The 19,519-nt window shown below is 42.8% G+C and overlaps 1 protein-coding gene across 5 annotated transcripts in view; it reads right to left on the bottom strand.

Annotated features, from left to right (window-relative positions):
* The window catches only part of CPEB3 (cytoplasmic polyadenylation element binding protein 3), a 136,891-nt gene that overhangs the window by 29,971 nt on the left and 87,401 nt on the right, over window positions 1-19,519 (bottom strand). The window lies entirely within an intron of this gene.

Below are 19,519 nucleotides of genomic sequence, written 5' to 3'. Positions count from 1 at the left end.
AAGAAGAAAAAAAAAAAAGAAATCGCTAAAGGGGTTGTTTTTCTTAGTGTGTGTGTGTGTGTGTGTGTGTGTGTGTGTGTGTGTGTGTGTGTGTGTGTGTGTGTGTGTGTGTCTAGGCTGCAGAATGCTGACAGTTTGTAACATTCTCCTCGTCAACATTCTGCATTGTTGCCTAGATACCACACTTTGTAATGTGACTAGCTCTCTCCTGATTCCGGGGGAGCTGCTCACACCCAGTATAGAGCGTTCCTGTCTGGCAGAGACTGGACGCAACGTCACAACAAGACACCACACCCCTGCCAGTCCCCCACTGCCTCCTGCTTCATCTTCCGCTTCTGGCACTTGCACAGTCCCAGCCTGTTCAGTGTCCTGATGCTAGGAGATCATCTCCTGCACGGAGCTGATCACTGGTAAAGAGTCTTGTGGACAGATGAGACCAAGCTTTTCGGTAAAGCACATCATTCTACTTTTACCGAAAATTTTTAAGGAAAATGGAATGACGACTACAAAGTAAAGAACACAGTACCTACAGTCAAATATGGTGGAGGTAAAAAGATGTTTAGCTTCCTCTGGCACTGGGTGCCTTGCTTGTGTACAAGGAATCACGAAATATTTAGAATGCCAACAGATTTTGGGTTGCAATGTAATGCCCAGCCTCAGAAAGTTGTGTGTGTCCTAGATCCCAGGTCTTCCAGTAGGACAATGACCCCAAACATACTACAAGAAGTACCCAGAAATGGATGTAAACAAAGTGCTGGAGAATTGTGAAGTGGCCAGCAATGGGTCCGGAACTAAATCCCGATGAACACGTGGGGAGAGATATTAAAGTTGCTGTTGGGAGAAGGCGCCTTCAAATATGAGAGACAGGGGGCATTTTTTGTAAAACAAGAGTGGTCCAACATTCCAGTTCAGAGGTGTAAGAAGCTTGTTGATGGTTATAGGAAGTGATTGACTGCAGTTATTTGTTTCAAAGGATGTGCAACCAAATATTAAGTTGATGGTGCCAACAATTTTGTCAGGTCCATTTTGGGAGTTTTGTGTGAAATTATGTCCAATTTGTCTTTTCTTCTCTTTTTTTGTGTTGTTCCAACACAAAGAAAATAAACATGTGTATAACAAAATATCAAACCATGTGTAATTGCAATAATTTTCTTGCTTAAATACTTCAATTATCTGAAACAATTTCAAGGGTGCCAACACTTTCGGCCATGACTATATAACTACGGTATATATCTCTGTTCATGGTTACATTTTCATATATGTAAAACAATAAATGCATCCATGTGTTTGCATATATATGAAGTGTATAATATAGAAATTTGAAAATAAGATTAGCAGGATTTATTGTAGCCAAACCAGGGTCCTTGCAAATTTCTTGGAGTACGGACATGAATGCCGGACTGTTCCTGTGCATCTTTTTATTTATTTCTATATTACTTTATATATATTTTTACATAGCACAGGTTACGCAGCACAAAATCATGGTATACTGCTATAACAATATGTAGCATAAGAAGGTACACGAATAGGGTCACAATGCAACCCCTAGGGTACCACAAGAAAGTTGCAAAAAGTCCAAACTTTTTTTCAAGACTTACTTGTTGTGGTTCCTCAGGGAAGGGGTTTCATTGCGACCCTATCCATCTGCATTATGCTATGTGACTTTTGTTGACTCCAAAATTTTGTGTGGCCGCACTATAATGCACACTTGCATATATACAGACATACCTGTAAATACATTCTTTTATCATATCATTATGCATGCTGATAAACATATGTACCGTAAATACACATATGTATAGTGAGATATGTATATGTAAAGAGAGTTCTATATACATGTGTTTGTATTGACATGTGTATATACAAACGGAATAAAATAACAATAAAGTCCTATGACAAAGCACAAGACCTTACAAAATCGAGCAACAAAGAGCATATTATCGTGGAAGGAATACAGCACAGACACTGGAAACACAGACTTTCCGTCTCGTACTTCTATTGGAATCAGACAAGTGTAACTTGGCATTTGAGAAATGTGCAGCTAAAGAGCTGCTTCAACCAGGGAAAAAAAAAAAAAAGTTGTCGTGCTCCAAAAGGATTGTCACCCCCATATACTTTCTAATTGAAATGTTTACGAGTATAAAAAAAACAAAAAACGACAATTTACTAAAAACGCCAGACAGAAGCCGAATCCGAGAAAACGTTAACCAAAGACAAACACCATCAAGGGTTACATTTAATGATGCGGATGGACAGGTTTATGGACAGAATGTGCAGGTAGAGGGTTCACCCTGTTAATATCACCAGCAGCGGAGGCCATTTATGAGCTAGATCAACATTAAAGGCTCGCTAAGGCTATTTTCACACTAGCGTTTTCTGCAATCCGTCACAATGCGTCGTTTTGCAGAAAAAACGCATCCTGCAAAAGTGCTTGCAGGATGCGTTTTTTCCCCATAGACTTGTATTGACGATGCATTGCGACGGATTGCCACATGTCGCATCCGTCGTGCTTTGGCGGACCGTCGGGAGCAAAAAACGCTACATGTAACGGCCGGAACTCCGCCCCCACCTCCCCGCACCTCACAATGGGCCAGCGGATGCGCCGGAGAAATGCATCCGCTGCCTCCGTTGTGCAGTCCGTTAAACGCTAGCATCGGAATCTCTGCCCGACGCATTGCGACGGGGAGATTCCGACGCTAGTGTGAAAGTAGCCTAACACTGCTATATATTCTCTCAGGCGAGAGATTCGGGCCGATTATACTAACGACACTCAGCTCCAACTCTGTCAGAGTGAGAGGAGACTGTCTCACAGCACAGGTGTGAAGAAGGAGAATTTCATTTCTCCATCTTCTCCATTGTCTCTGTGTGCATACATCAGACTGCACTCAGATGACATCCTAGACATCCATTAATCGGCTGCACCCGCAGATCTGCACTGCTGTATAGTATAACATTGGGCTGAGTGTTATCCGATAAAACATCGCTTAACACTCCATGTTATACGCCAGTGTGAGCGAGGCCTCAAAAGGGAGTGTGTGACATAGGAAAAAAAAAAACGGCTGCTTTCTTTCTAAAAACTGTGGCACTCCACGGAGGGACTCTATGGGGCATTGCTGGTCAGCTTCTTCCATCTGAATGGCACTTGTCATTGTACAAGATGAATGAAGCCATTTTTAATTTATTTTATAGCCAACAACACCATATACTATGGTTATATCCAACTTCACAACCACATCGTTTTTTTTTCTCCACTATCCTGATTTTCTTATTGTTTTGGGTCTAAGTCTGCATCTCCACACTGGCGGATACAGACATAAAAATTCCCATGTGCAAGAGCAGTTTATGGACCCTTTGCAGTCCCATAGCTCCACATAATGCACAATTCCACCTACTTTGGACCGGAAAATGGGCCCCCTTACATCTTGGGCCGCTGTGCGAATGCACACGTTGCACCAATGATATGTCCGCCAATACGTCTCCATCTCCATGATAAGGAAGTAAAAATGGGGTGCATGGTGCACATGGTGGGAAACCGAAAAAATAAGGAACAGATGAAAAGGTGGTCACCTTTCCAAGTTGTGCTGGAACAGAGCACAACTCTGCGGAAGCCGTGGAAAATCAAGGACTGGCTGGACATCAGGAACCATGACAATGCACCACAGAAAGGAAACAAAAAAATTTCATTCATTCAAGACAAAGAGTTTCGAAATCAGTACAACTGATGAAGAATGACCGATTTCGAAATGCGTTGGATTTGGGTTTTTTTTACATTTTTTTCCCCACTCGTATTTACGGACAGCACCCCGTCTCTCCTTTCTGTGGTCCATAGTAAACAAGAAATCCTACATCATCTTGTCCTGCAGTCATGCTTTCTTCCATCTGTCCCAACTTTATGCTGACATACATTCAGTAGGTCATCGAGAACTAGTGGATCGCCGTAAGAATATGCAAACTTTAGGATGGGACTAAGCAGGGGCTAGGCTTGTTTAACTCCTGGAGGAACATTCGTTTTCGTTTAAAAACACCACAAGACCAAATAACTGTCATAAAATTCAGTGTGCTCATTCTGTAACTCTTATCTCTCTTTTCCTGAACCATCTTCTACGCTAATAAATTCTCTGGTAACCCATTCTGATGTCCGCTATGTACAGTGACACAGAGAATGCAAACGCTAGAATCCCCAAAAAGTCCCAAAAGAAAATGAGAAGAAATTTAAGTTAAATCTTATTTCTTATTCTTGAAGATAAATGGATTCAGTAAAATCCCAGGACGTTAAACAAAAGTCAAAAAGCTTCTCATATATCGGAATAGATTTATTATGTAATTTTTACAAAAATGGTGCAATTACATTTTAGTGACGGATACTCCTAAAAATGATAGAATAGTCAGAGATTACGAGGTTAGAGAACAGAGGCAGCTGGAGCTAAAGATTTAGATTAAAGTCCATCCAGATTTCCCCGGCCGCCGCAGGAAAACTGTTCTGTTGCAGCCATTCAGGTGAACGATGACCCATGTAAATCAAGGACACAGAGTCCTACAGAGTGCTTTTCTGTTCTGGTTCACAAAGGGTGGTCCCGATTGGAGGGAGACTCCTCTTTTATGTCCAAATGACTTAATAGAAATGATCCTTTAAATCCAAAGCCCCAATTCACCTTTAAACTTTCTAATAGGAGATACTGGGACAAAAAATTAAATTATGGCAGGAAAAAAAGACTAAAACAAAAAAATATTTTAAAAAAAATGATAAATATGGCTGAACTCAAGCATAAAAATCATATAAAAACTAAGACAAATGGAAACCAAATATCACATCTAACAAGCCGCTTATATCCAAATCCTGCATGAGAGAATAATGATCTGTTCCGGTTACAGGCTCACAGACTAAACATATGTGGTTGAACATGAGCATGAAGAAAAAAACAAAAAAAAACAAAAACGAGCAAATTGTAATTAGGGAAGAGACCGCGAAACATCATCATTTAGAGCACTGAAACCATTGAAGAATATTGGTCTGAATTTTTTTTTTTTTTTACCGTAGACCGTACTCTGACCAAAAATACGGTCGGGTGAAGGAACCCCAAGTAGCCGATTATGTTATTAGGTGTTCCAAGCCCAAGTAGCCCATTATGTTATTCGGTGGTCCTACCAGTACATTCCTGTCCATGTGCTCCATTACATCATATGGACACTATAAGGCTATGTGCACACGTCAGGTTTTTTTCCTGACAAAATCCTGAGAATTCTGCCAGAAAACCGCGTTTTTTTTTTCGCGCGGATTTCTCACGGAATTTGCACGTTCTTTGCTCGTTTTTTGCGCGGATTTTTTGCGTTTTTTTTTTTTTCCCCGGAATGTCATCTTTGCTATGAAAACCGCAAAAAATCCGCAAAAAGAATGAGCATGTCCGTTCTTTTTGCGGAATGCGTTTTTTTTGCGGAAAAAAACGCTAACATATGCACAAAAAATGCGGAATGCATTCTAAATGATAGGATGCATAATGTTAGCGTTTTTTTTTTACCGGATTTATAGCGTTTTTATGGCGAAAATCCCCCAAAAAAACGCAAAAAATCCGGACGTGTGCACATACCCTAAATGGAGTCCTCTACTATGTTTCCAGAGCCTCTACAAGAGCAGCGCTCATGCTGGTGGACCCTCACCATCCACGTACCCCCAACTAAAGAGGGAGGAGGATTAGCCAATAGCAACTTTCCCGGGAAAAATCAAGTGGTTCGCTTAATATTCTGCGATCAGACAATCCTTTAAGCGACTAAGTAAATATAATAGCAAAGTAAATGAATAAAAAAAAAAAACAATGCATAAAAGTAGAAAAAACAATACGCCTGTTAAATATCATGGGTGCTCTACGAGTGTCTCAGACGAACAAGAAAATATAACTTGTGGTACAGTGTGGTGCGGTTTCAGGAAGAAAGGAGCTCTTTTAAAATATATACAGTGGGGAAAATTAGTATTTGATTCACTGCCGATTTTGCGTGTTTTCCCACCTACAAAGAATGGAGAGGTCAGAAATTTTTATTGTAGGTACAAGTCAACTATGAGAGAATCTAAAAATAAAAAATCCAAAGAATCACAATGTATGATTTTTACATAATTAATTTGCATTTTATTGCATGAAATAAGAATTTGATACAATAGAAAAACCGAACTTAATATTTGGTACAGAAACCTTTGTTTGCAATTATAGAGATCGAACGTTTCCTGTAGATCTTGACCAAGTTTGTACACACTGCAGCAGGGATATTAGCCCACTCCTCCATACAGATCTTCTCCAGATCTTTCAGGTTTCAGGGCTGTCACTGGGCAACATTTAGTTTCAGCTCTCTCCAAAGATTTTCTATTGGGTTCAGGTCTGGAGACTGGCTAGGTCTCTCCAGGACCTTGAAATGCTTCTTATGGAGCCACTCCTTATTTGCCATGGCTGTGTGTTTTGACTCATTACCATGCTGGCCAAAATCTCACAATACATGACACGAGGCATCCTCCCTTCAATACAGTGTAGTTGTCCTGTCCCATTAAAAGTATAACGTTTTGACTTCCGGGAGGCGGAGCTAGCGAATGGCCGCTTCTTAGCAGAGCTCCTGGACCTGGGGCGCTAATAGTATCTAAAGCGCTGACCTATCGCACCCAGAGGCCAGGATAAGGACCGGACAAGGAGCACCGGCGGTAGCCCCAGCTCTCCGGATCCCCGGGAGTCAAGAGGCGCAGGCAGCGCCACGCTCGTTGCAGCACACTGCACCGCTCCGGGCCAGCAAGGTCGGAAGCGGTGAGGAGACCGGAGGAAGAGAGTGCTCGGCACGCAGAGGCACCGATCTAGGTCGGTGAGGAGGGCAGGAGTTGCCGAAGAGGACGCGAGGAGCACAGGTGCAGTGAGCGGCTCCAGAGAGACGCAGAAGATCAGCGCGGGAAGAGGAGGTGAGCCGGCGCCATTTTGCTAGAAAGCGCGCCAGTTCTCATAGCTCGCCACACACCGCCAGAGAGAAGAAGTGAGCTGATTATAATAGCCGCTGCTGGGACAAGGTGAGCGGTACAGGCGACATATATTTATTACCCTGGCATAGAGGGAGCTGGTGAAGGCTGCGGACTTAGTGTGCCCTGGAGAAAGGCACGCCAGACCCCCTCCTCCACCATATTGTGGGAGCTGACTTGTGAAACTTATAGTAGATAACAACGTTGGGGCAGGAGAGTGATTGCAGCCCCTTGAGCTAGGTCAGCTACAAGGAGAGAGACATTACTGCAGGATCACAGGAGGCACACCTGATACAAGGTGATCTGCACAAATTGTATAGCAAGAGCACAGAACTGGCTTTTATTATAGCCCCATAGTAACCACAGTGTTATTGCAGTATATTTGGACAGCACAGTGTTTTAAGCAAGAGCTCACTTGTTGTATTAATGTAAAAGACATTTAGATTCATTCTCAGATGTAGCTACCAAGCACAAAGATATCACTAACAACTTAACAAACATCTCAGGCTACCATCTCACCATGGACAAATTTGTGGGTAAAGGTGCCAAGGCCGGCAGAAGTTCTACACGTAATCAGGCTGGCACATCTCCGGTATCACAAAACGTTGATACCAATACAGACAACCCACAGTCAATTGCAACTGCTATAATAGAACGGCTGATGCCTGAGATAGACAATCGTCTAGCAGCTTTCCAAACCTCATTGGACACAATAGTCTCACAGGTTAATACCCAGGGCGCACGCATAACAGATGCGGAACAAAGAATATCAGACCTGGAGGACTCCACCATAACTCTATCAGACAAACTGGATGAAAAAGAAAAGATCATCTCAGATTTGATAGATAAAGTAGACGACCTTGAAAACAGATCCCGTCGCAACAATTTAAGACTTATAGGCCTCCCAGAGTCGATCCCTCCCTCGGAGCTAGTAAAAATCACATCTGAGTGGCTGCCTAGAGCTCTTGGGGTGTTGCCAACATCAGGCGTTGTGGCCATTGAAAGAGCACATAGACTAGGTCCCCCAAGAGGAGGAGAAGGGGACAGGCCACGTCCGGTCATTTTTAAAATCTTGGACTTCCAGGATAAAATTCGTATTTTGGCAGCATTCAGAAAACAACGTACTCTGATGTATGAGAACCACAAATTATTACTGTTCCAGGACTACTCGGCCGCCATGGCAGCCAAACGTAAAGCTTTCAATCCCGCTTGTAAAATATTGGTGGATAAAAATATTCGCTTTAATTTGCAGTACCCTGCGATTTTGCGCTTTGTCATGGAGGGGAAAAAATCGGTCCTTTAGTGACCCAGGAAAGGCTCTGGAATTCCTTCGGGAAGTACCCCGGGCTCATTCTAATTCTTCTGAGTCCTGATTAAGAAAGCTACTTTAATATGTCATTACTAAGTGATATCATGCCTGTGCTAACATTCTTGTGCCCTGAAGCGGCATGTTTACTTTCTATGTTATGTTCACTTTAAGATTAAAGGCCCCTTCACATTAAGCGACGCTGCAGCGATACCGACAACGATCCGGATCGCTGCAGCGTCACTGTTTGGTCGCTGGAGAGCTGTCACACAGACCGCTCTCCAGCGACCAACGATGCCGGTAACCAGGGTAAACATCGGGTAACTAAGCGCAGGGCCGCGCTTAGTAACCCGATGTTTACCCTGGTTACCATGCTAAAAGTAAAAAAAAACAAACACTAGATACTTACCTACCGCTGTCTGTCCTCCAGCGCTGCGCTCTGCTTCTCTGCTCTCCTCCTGTACTGTCTGTGAGCCGGAAAGCAGAGCAGTGACGTCACCGCTCTGCTTTCCGGCTCACAGCCAGTACAGGAGGAGTGCAGAGCACAGCGCTGGAGGACAGACAGCTGTAGGTAAGTATGTAGTGTTTGTTTTTTTTTACTTTTAGCATGGTAACCAGGGTAAACATCGGGTTACTAAGCGCGGCCCTGCACTTAGTTACCCGATGTTTACCCTGGTTACCAGCGAACACATCGCTGGATCGGTGTCACACACGCCGATCCAGCGATGTCTCCAGGGAGTCCAGCGACGAAATAAAGTTCTGGACTTTATTCAGCGACCAACGATCTCCCAGCAGGGGCCTGATCGTTGGTCGCTGTCACACAACGATTTCATTAACGATATCGTTGCTACGTCACAAATAGCAACGATATCGTTAACAATATCGTTATGTGTGAAGGTACCTTAAGTACATCTGTTATTATTGTTATAGAGTTAAATTGGGGAGGGAACTTGGGAAGGGGGGATGGGCTCTGCTTATGTACACCTAAATCTTGGGTCCTGGGAGATCTCAAGCTCACTCGCTGGGATGGGTGGGGATCTCACTTACAACTTATACAGGTGGGTCTGGTGGTCACCCGAAAAGGGATAGGTTAATGACTGACCAGACAGGCACCAAAGATACCACTATCCGCTCCTTGCAATGGTGCTCATGGAATGTCAATGGACTCAATTCCCCAGTTAAGAGGAAAAAGGTTGTTAATTTTCTACAAAAACAAAATTTCCACGTTATTTTTCTTCAGGAAACACATTGGGTTAAAGGTAAACACCCCTCTTTGTTAAGCAGAAAATATACACTTTGTGCTGAGGCCTCATATACAAAAAAACAACGAGGAGTGGCTATATTGATATATAACGGCCTCAATTATGAGATACTAGACACACTAGAAGATCCTCAAGGCAGATTTCTGCTGGTCAAAATCATGATTGAGGGAATGTGTTTCAATCTAGTTAATATTTACGCTCCAAGTGCGCCTGAGGCTCAGTTTCAAGTCAAACTAAGAGAGAAATTGGCGGGATGGGATACGTCACGGGTGGTCATGGGAGGTGACTTCAATGAGGTAGCAGACATATCCATGGATAGATCTAACTCTAGAGAAACCCATCGTCCTATGCAAGATAATAGCATCCAATCACTCATAGATCACTTTGATTTAATTGACATATGGAGACTGCAACATCCTTTGGAGAGGGACTACTCTCACTACTCCCATGTACATGATTCACATGCCAGGATTGATTGCTGGCTAATACATGAATCATTGTTACCCTTAGTAACACAATCAAATATACAAAACATCCATATATCGGACCATGCCCCAGTGACATTTCAATCTAAATTGGTATCCCCAATCCATCAGGAAAGAAGGTGGCGCTTCCCTTCATACCTATACCAATCAGACGATTTTAGAAAATACCTACAAATGTCTTGGGGAATATATAAAAATGATAATCAGGTCCACTGTGATAATGCACAATTGTTTTGGATGGCCTCTAAGGCCGTGCTGAGGGGTCAAATTATTTCCTATGTTAGTCATAAAAAAAAAGACATTTTGAATAGAGTTAGGGATACACAAAAATCAGTAACCCAGGCTTACAAAGATTTCAAACTAAATAACACTCCATTGACAAAGGAAAAATTTTTGAGGGCTAAGGAAGAGGCGGACACTTTAGCTCATGAATTGGCCCTATTCAACTTAGACTATCAAAAACAAAAATATTTTAAGTGGGACAACAAGCCCGGGAAGGTGTTGGCATCTCTTACAAGACCATATAGGAAACCTACGAGGATTCACAAAATACAACAACGCAATGGTCACATTTTAACTAAAAATGAAGAAATAGTGGATGAATTCCGTTCTTTTTTCAGCGAGTTGTATAGGTCAGTGACAGGGGGTGGAAGTGGGGAATTCCTCAAAGACCATCTTGCCCCAACGCTCACAGAGGAAGAGAGAGAGATCATTAATTCCCCAATAACACCTTCAGAAATTGTACAGACTATAACTAAACTTAAAGTGTCTAAAGCACCCGGTCCAGACGGATTCAGCAATGAGCACTATAAGATCTTGGGTTCATGTATAGCTCCCCACTTGTGTGAGCTATTTAATAAGATAGTTGGACTTGGTCATATGCCAGACAGATTTAATGAGGCGGTGGTTATTGTTCTCCCCAAACCGGGTAGAGATCATACTCAGGTAGAGGGATATAGACCCATTTCATTATTAAATTCAGATTTTAAAATTTTCACAAAAATTCTGGCAGACAGGCTACAGAAAATTATGCCAACATTGATATCGCAACAACAAACCGGTTTTATTCATGGGAAATCCATTACATACAACATTAGGACAGCGGTGAGCGCCATATCTTATAGTAGAGCAAATAAACATATGAAAACCATTGTGGTAAGCCTAGACGCGGACAAGGCGTTTGATAGAGTAGCATGGAACTATCTATATGATCTGCTATCATTCAGAGAGTTTGGCCCATGGTTGAGTGAAGCGGTCAAATCAATTTACAGAAAGCCATTGTCCAGGATGTCCGTAAATAATGTTCTATCCAAACCCTTTGAGATTCAGAGGGGGACCTGACAGGGATGCCCTTTATCCCCACTATTATTTGACATAGCTCTAGACCCATTTCTGAGAATGTTACAGAATGAGGTGGCCTTTGAGGGGGTGAGGGTGGGAACTACATCGGTAAAAATCTCAGCTTTTGCTGATGATGTTCTTTTATTTATTGCTAACCCGGTTAAGGCAATCCCGGCCATCATGCATATTCTAGAGAGTTTTGGCAAGTGCTCTGGATTCAAAGTTAATTACAGTAAATCTGAGGCCTTGGCAGTTTTTAGATCCGGGAGGTTGAGTGACCCTACATTCCCATTCCACTGGTGCCAGGAGTCTATTAAATACCTGGGGATACGGTTGCCTGCGGACCCATCTATTTTATATAGAGTTAATTACAAACCACTGATCTCCTCTATAATTGATCTTCTCCAATCCTGGAAACACTTCGCATTATCGTTCTCTGGTAGATGTTATTTAATTAAAATGATAGTTTTTCCCAAACTGCTATACGCTTTTCAGACTTTGCCCCTTCTTCTGACTCAATCAGATCAGAATCTGTTAAACTTAAACTTCCGAAGATTCATTTGGGGGGTTGGGGGTAGATCACGTATAAGTCTCGCAAGACTACAGGCGACCAAATTAGAGGGTGGTGTTAATTTTCCTGATCTGGGAAGATATAACTTGGCGGCCAATCTCAGATATGCAATTGACTGGATTAGGGGTATTTCTCACTTTGCAAACGTTGAAATAGAGCAACAATTTTACCCACACATTTCGTTACCGGCCTTATTACATCTAGGTGGGGAGGATATCCCAGTGGGAATACATGATCACCCGTCATTACGGCAAACGATGCAAACTTGGAGATTATGTAGGAAAATTTGTAATTTAAGATATAATCTATCCCCGTTCCAGACCTTTTTGGGAAACCCGAGGTTTATGGGGGGTTCAGCACCGTTTTTTTATAGGCTTTTGGCTTCTCAGGGATGTGGGCAGGTAATAGATCTATTAGATCTTAATTTCTCAATAATATCCTTTGAAACGGCATCACAGCAATACCCATTATTCAATAATAAACCGTTTTTATTTCTCCAAGCGCGTAGCTTGGTACAGAAATGTCAGTCATTGGGGGGAACGACAGAGGGAAGGACCAATTTAGATGGGTTTATAAGAAATGCTAAATCTCATCCGGCCTCTATAAGTAACATCTATTTAATCTTAAGTAGGAAATGGGTGGGGGAAAGGAAAACCACAGGCGTGGCGAGGTGGCTAAGAGATATACCAGACTTGGAGGTGAGTGACCTTTTTGAGGCTACCATGACACAAAGAAAAATTCTACCATACAGCAGTTATACCGACATGGCACTTTTAATATTACATAGAGCCTATATTACGCCTTGCATGCAATCTAAAATGTCCCCATCCATCATCTACTCATGCTCCAAATGTAAAGCCCATAACACTGACATTTATCATCACTTATGGAGTTGTCCGCAAATTCGGAGACTATGGGGAGAAGTACATATTGAACTGCAAAAAATTTGTGGGGTGGATTTCACACTCTCTCCGCAATGGGCCATTTTTAATATCCTTGACGAAACATCTCGAAAATTACCCAAACATATCAAGGCAACACTTATAATATGGGCTTCAGCAACTAGGAAGAGTATTTTACATCAATGGTTGAATCCCTTAGTCCCTTCACTCCCTTTTATTCGCACAAAAATACAGTTCATATTTAGAATGGAGTGGTTGGACGCATTGACTAACAAAGAAAAACAAGTAAGCAAATTTTTTTCCACATGGGGTACTTTTATTCCATCTCTTCCTTTGGAGACTAAGGAAAAACTGAGGGCACAGTTTGAAAATACCCAATGGTATTTATTGCAGCGGATAGGTGGTGACTCACCGGTTCCATGAGGTACTTCTATGATTAGGTGTACGCAAAGTATGAAGGTTCAAGTTTATGGTTTATATAGGGTGGGGGATTTGGGATACAATATCATTATATTGTCACGTTATTGTATTACTATATTATTAACTTGGAAATGTATGTTTTATATTATATTATAAAATTCTAATAAACAGATTTTCAAAAAAAAAAAAAAAAAGTATAACGTTTCCTCCACCATGGTTCACGGTTGGGAATGTGTTCTTGGGGTTGTACTCATCCTTCTTCCTCCAAACAAGGCAAGCGGAATGGATACCAAAAAGTTCTATTTTGGTCTCATCAGACCACATGACCTTCTCCCATACCTCCTCTGGATCATCCAGATGGTCATTGCCGAACTTCAAACAGGCCTGGACATGTACTTGTGTAAGCAGGGGGACCTTGCGTGCCCTGCAGGATTTTAATAGATGACAGTGTAGCTTGTCACTAAAGGTAATGTTTGAGACTGTGGTCCCAGCTTTCTTGACCAGGTCCTCCCATGCAGTGCTGGGCTGATTCTTGACCTTTCTCAGAATCATCCTTACCCCATGAGGCGAGATCGTGCATGGAGCCCCACACAAGGAAGATTGACAGTCATCTTGTGTTTCTTCCATTTTCTAATAATTGTGCCAACAGTTGTTACCTTCTCACCATGCTGCTTGCCTATTATCCTGTAGCCCATCCCAGCCTTGTGCAGGTCTACAATTTTGTGGCCGGTGTCCTTAGATAGCTCTTTGGTCTTGACCATGATGGAGAAGTTGGAATGTGATTGAGTGTGTGGACAGGTGTCTTTTATAAAGTAACAAATTCAAACAGGTGCAATTAATACAAGTAATGAGTGCAGAGTAGGAGGCTTCTTAAAGAAAAACTAAAGGGTCACAGACAGAATTCTTGCCGGTTGGTAGGCGATCAAATACTTATCTCATGCATTAAAATGCAATTTAATTATTTAAAAATAATACAATGTGATTTTCTGGATTTTAATTTTTAGATTCTGTCTTACAGTTCAATTCTACCTACGATAAAAATTACAGACCTCTACATTGTTTGTAGGTGGGAACACTTGAAAAATCGTCAGGGTATCAAATACTTATTTTACTAATATATACACTGCTCAAAAAAAATAAAGGGAACACTTAAACAATAGAATATAACTCCAAGTAAATCAAACTTCTGTGAAATCAAACTGTCCACTTAGGAAGCAACAATCAATTTCACATGCTGTTGTGCAAATGGAATAGACAACAGATGGAAATTGGCAATTATCAAGACACACTCAATAAAGGAGTGGTTCTGCAGGTGGGGACCACAGACCACATCTCAGTGCCAATGCTTTCTGGCTTTCTGCTTCTGTTTTGGTCACTTTTGAATGTTGGTTGTGCTTTCACACTCGTGGTAGCATGAGACGGACTCTACAACCCACACAAGTGGCTCATGTAGTGCAGCTCATCCAGGATGGCACATCAATGCGAGCTGTGGCAAGGTGGTTTGCTGTGTTTGTCAGCATAGTGTCCAGAGGCTGGAGGCGCTACCACGAGACAGGCCAGTACACCAGGAGACGTGGAGGGGGCCGTAGTAGGAGGGCAACAACCCAGCAGCAAGACTGCTACCTCCACCTTTGTGCAAGGAGGAACAGGAGGAGCACTGCTAGAGCCCTGCAAAATGACCTCCAGCAAACCACAAATGTGCATGTGTCTGCACAAACAGTTAGAAACAGTTAGAAGCCGACTTCATGAGGATGGTCTGAGTGCCCGATGTCCACAGATGGGGGTTGTGCTCACAGCCCAACACTGTGCAGGACGCTTGGCATTTGCCACAGAACACCAGGATTGGCAAATTTGCCACTGGCGCCCTGTGCTCTTCACAGATGAAAGCAGGTTCACACTGAGCACATGGGACAGACGTGACAAGAGTTTGGAGACGCCGTGGAGAGTAATCTGCTGCCTGCAACATCCATCAGCATGACCGGTTTGGAAGTGGGTCAGTAATGGTGTGGGGTGGCATTTCTTTGGAGGGCCGCACAGCCTTCCATGTGCTTGCCAGAGGTAGCCTGACTGCCATTAGGTACCGAGATGAGATCCTCAGACCCCTTGTGAGACCATATGCTGGTGCAGATGGCCCTGGGTTCCTCCTAATTTAGAACAATGCCAGACCTCATGTGGCTGGAGTGTGTCAGCAATTCCTGCAAGATGAAGGCATTGAAGCTATGGACTGGCCCGCCTGTTCCCCAGACCTGAATCCGATTGAACACGACTGGGACATCATGTCTCGCACCATCCACCAACGTCGCGTTGCACCACAGAGTGTCCAGGAGTTGGCGGCTGCTTTAGTCCAGGTCTGGGAGGAGATCCCTCAGGAGACCATCCACCGCCTTATCAGGAGCATGTCCAGGCGTTGTAGGGAGGTCATACAGGCACGTGGAAGCCACACACACTACTGAGCATCATTTCCTTGTCTTGAGGCATTTCCACTGAAGTTGGATCAGTCTGTAACGTCATTTTCCACTTTGATTTTGAGTATCATTCCAACTCCAGACCTCCGTGGGATATTAGTTGTGATTTACGTTGATCATTTTTAGGTTTTATTGTTCTCAAAACATTCTACTATGTAATGAATAAAATTTACAACTGGAATATTTCATTCAGTGATATCTAGGATGTGGGATTTTAGTATTCCCTTATTTTTTTGAGCAGTGTATATTAGTAAATATAAATGTTTAATATGTCCGGTTTTATACCTTTTGCACTAGTTGCTTGTTGGATTAGTATGTTTCTGATATACGGTACTTCTCCACCCTACAAGGGGTTGCCCATATATATATATATATTTTACACACACACATATTATGATTATTTTTTTCAAATGTTGGGCAACTCCTTGTAGGGTAGAGAAGCATATCATAAACAGATACTAATCCAACAAGCAGCTAGTGCAAAAGGTATAAAGGCAGACGCACCCAACACACATATTGCCAACAGTTTCATCCCTTGTGGGTATTAAAAGGATATTCCCAAGATAGGGGATAACGTACTATCTATAGGGGATTGTTGGGAGTCTGAACGCTGGGTCTCCCAACCATCCTGGGAACAGGGTCTGGCACCAAGCTCTGTTGAGCCCAGTATTCGGCAGTCCCATAGACGATAAATGGAGCTGAAGTCAAGTATGAGCATTCGCTGCATTCAATATGTGCCTCGTGAGCGCCATTTCATGGGTTTCAGAGCCCTGTTCTCCGGATTGCTGGAGAACTAAATGGCCTGCCCCCCAGTGATCAATTATCCCCGATCCTATAGAAAAGGATAATTTATTATCTTCGGAATAACCCTTTAATAAAGATAGTAACATTTAATTTGCTCGTTTTGCTGTGCTCGCCGTTGTATGGTTGTGAACAGGCTGCCCCATGGTCCACAATGCTCCTATATGGTGGGAATATGAGGCATTGAATTAGTATATAGATATAATACATTGAAGAATGCCATTTTCTTTTTTAATCACTAATAAGGTACAAAAATGGACTCCCAGAAATCACATGAGCCATTTTAAAGACCCATGTTACGTATTCTCATGTGCATGAGGTTTTAGGAAATTGCTACTTGGCCAGGGAATACCGTCATTCTCACACACTACCGGTCTCCGGTGGCGTCGATGATCCGGGTTACATACGCCCTCAGAGTCCAGACCCCATAATGTTAGTCTTTCAGCACGATAAATAGGAAACAGAATTGGAGGAGATGGAAGGAAATCTGGCAGCTTGTCTCATTTTACTAAGCGCAGCTGTCAAAACAGAACCTGGACTCCGCACGTAGATCTAAGAACATGAATGGACACCTTCACCGGGAGAAGACTCCACAACTTACGGTAATTATTTTTTTTCTTAACATTAAAAAGAAAAACTGTTTAGATTTCTTGCCTTCCGTTCACCGAGCGGCTGGTCGGCGTGTATTCCAGTAATGGCGGCCGCTGCCTGCCGACTCTCGCCTCTTTGTTTAACCAACAACCAGATAGAGAGACTGAAGAAAGAAGTCGCCCGCTGAGAGCAATCTATGGCAAGCGCACGTCGTAGGCACGTGCTCCAGAAGTAAGTAACACAAATGGATCCCCTCGCAGAGGTCTTAATTGATTCAGTACGACGAGACGAGCTTATCCTTTCACACTCAATGCTCCCATTCATTATATGCACCATAAGTGGCTTTATGAAGGGATAATTGCCCGTGTTAGAGCCGCAGAGATAAACCGGAACAGAGAATGAATGACAAGGAATGGTAATGTCCTAGAAGCCACTAATGCGTGCAATCATCATCAACAAGTCCCTATATCCACGTACACAGGATGCGGCAAAGATTCTCATAATTCTGGCAAAGATGGCAAGTGCCCTGCCCCGGTGGTAGTCACAAGAGAGCAACGATTGCCCGGCCTGGCACTGTATCCAGCTCCCTTTAAAAAGGGAGGTCATGTAAGGGTGGCTCTCTCAGATAGGTCCAAAAATAATGTGACCCTGATGGTAGGCGGCAATTTGTGTCAACATACTAGAGACCCGCTGCCCCTTGGGAATAGGTCTGAAATTTTTGTGCAATTTTTGGAACATTTTAGCAAAAACATGCCACTGTTTGCGCTAAAGAAAAAGTGCAAAAAAGGTAAAAATACAAAAATAAAGATCAGTTTTGATTTGAATCAAAAAATTCACAAACCCAAAGAGACTCTTAAAAGAATTTGGAGCAAAAAAAAAAAAAAAGACAAAAAAAAGTGACAAATCGAACCCCATAAGTTAAATAAATGCACAACATGGCTTAATACGATACAAAAAAAATGTATGCAAAAAATAATAATTTAGAATAAAATACATTTTATTGCGCATAAATAAGAAAACTACACATGTTGGCCATGTACACAACTGTCATAACCTGAATAAATAATATTAGGTTAATCAGTGTGAAACATGAAAAAAAAAAAAATCTAAAAGAAACTATAGAATAAGCGATAAACATCAGATTCAGTGTATCAGGCAATAATGTGCCACGTTGGGTCTTTTCAGGTGAATGACCTCTTGTTGCTTTTTTCTCCTGTTTTTAATATACACTTTTTAGGATTTTATTTTGCTCAAAATAAAGAGAAATAATGAAATCCCCAGTGTCTCAGTAAGAACCCATTTAATATTTAGTGTACATGGTAAAGCACTTAGCTGCAATGTTCTGCAGGTTTTCTGGCCCAGTGAAAACTTTTTCCAAGTCTAAAGAGAGAAAGTTGAACAGTTCGGGGCAGTAATTCGGCAGGAATGTGCAGGGCATTCCAGCATTTCATTAGCAGGAGTCTTCTGCTGAAGCGCTTTCCTCGCTAGATCATAAAAGCCTCAGTCGTGTGTGCCAAAAAGTAACGTATTCAAGAGCAGCCTGCGCGGCAAAGAGGGGAGTGATCGGCGACCGTGCTGGGATCAGATCAGGTGCAGCGGCCATTTATACAACAGAGGAGAGCGAATGCACGCATCGCGGGGGAAAGTGACAATCTTACAGGGCTGTGGCCGATCTCCCAAAACTATGTTAAGGGGATACTCCCATAGGATGAGGATAATGTGCAGGGTCCGACCCCAGAACAAGGCGAGAATGAAGTACATTGAGTGAAAAAATTGGCTATGGGATTGCAGCGGACAGCATCGTACGGTGCTTGGTTATATCCGGTAGTTCCATAGCCGTACAGTGCTTGGTTATCTCCGGTAGTTCCATAGCCGTACGGTGCTTGGTTATCTCCGGTAGTTCCATAGCCGTACGGTGCTTGGTTATCTCCGGTAGTTCCATAGCCGTACGGTGCTTGGTTATCTCCGGTAGTTCCATAGCCGTACGGTGCTTGGTTATCTCCAGTAGTTCCATAGCCGTACGGTGCTTGGTTATCTCCGGTAGTTCCATAGCCGTACGGTGCTTGGTTATCTCCGGTAGTTCCATAGCCGTACGGTGCTTGGTTATCTCCGGTAGTTCCATAGCCGTACGGTGCTTGGTTATCTCCAGTAGTTCCATAGCCGTACGGTGCTTGGTTATCTCCGGTAGTTCCATAGCCGTACAGTGCTTGGTTATTTCCGGTAGTCCCATAGCCGTACAGTGCTTGGTTATTTCCGGTAGTCCCATAGCCATACATTGCTTGGTTATCTCCGGTAGTTCCATAGGCATTTAATGGTACAAGTGGTACATATGCGCAGCCACAGCTCCATTCTAACAAAACATTACAGCGTCCCATTCTTGAGATTAGTGGGAG

This window comes from Ranitomeya imitator, chromosome 2 (assembly GCF_032444005.1).
Source record: "Ranitomeya imitator isolate aRanImi1 chromosome 2, aRanImi1.pri, whole genome shotgun sequence".
Classification (NCBI taxonomy): Eukaryota; Metazoa; Chordata; class Amphibia; order Anura; family Dendrobatidae; genus Ranitomeya; species Ranitomeya imitator.
The sequence above is the reverse complement of the archived record's forward strand: the minus strand, read 5'-3'. Positions and strand labels throughout refer to the sequence as shown.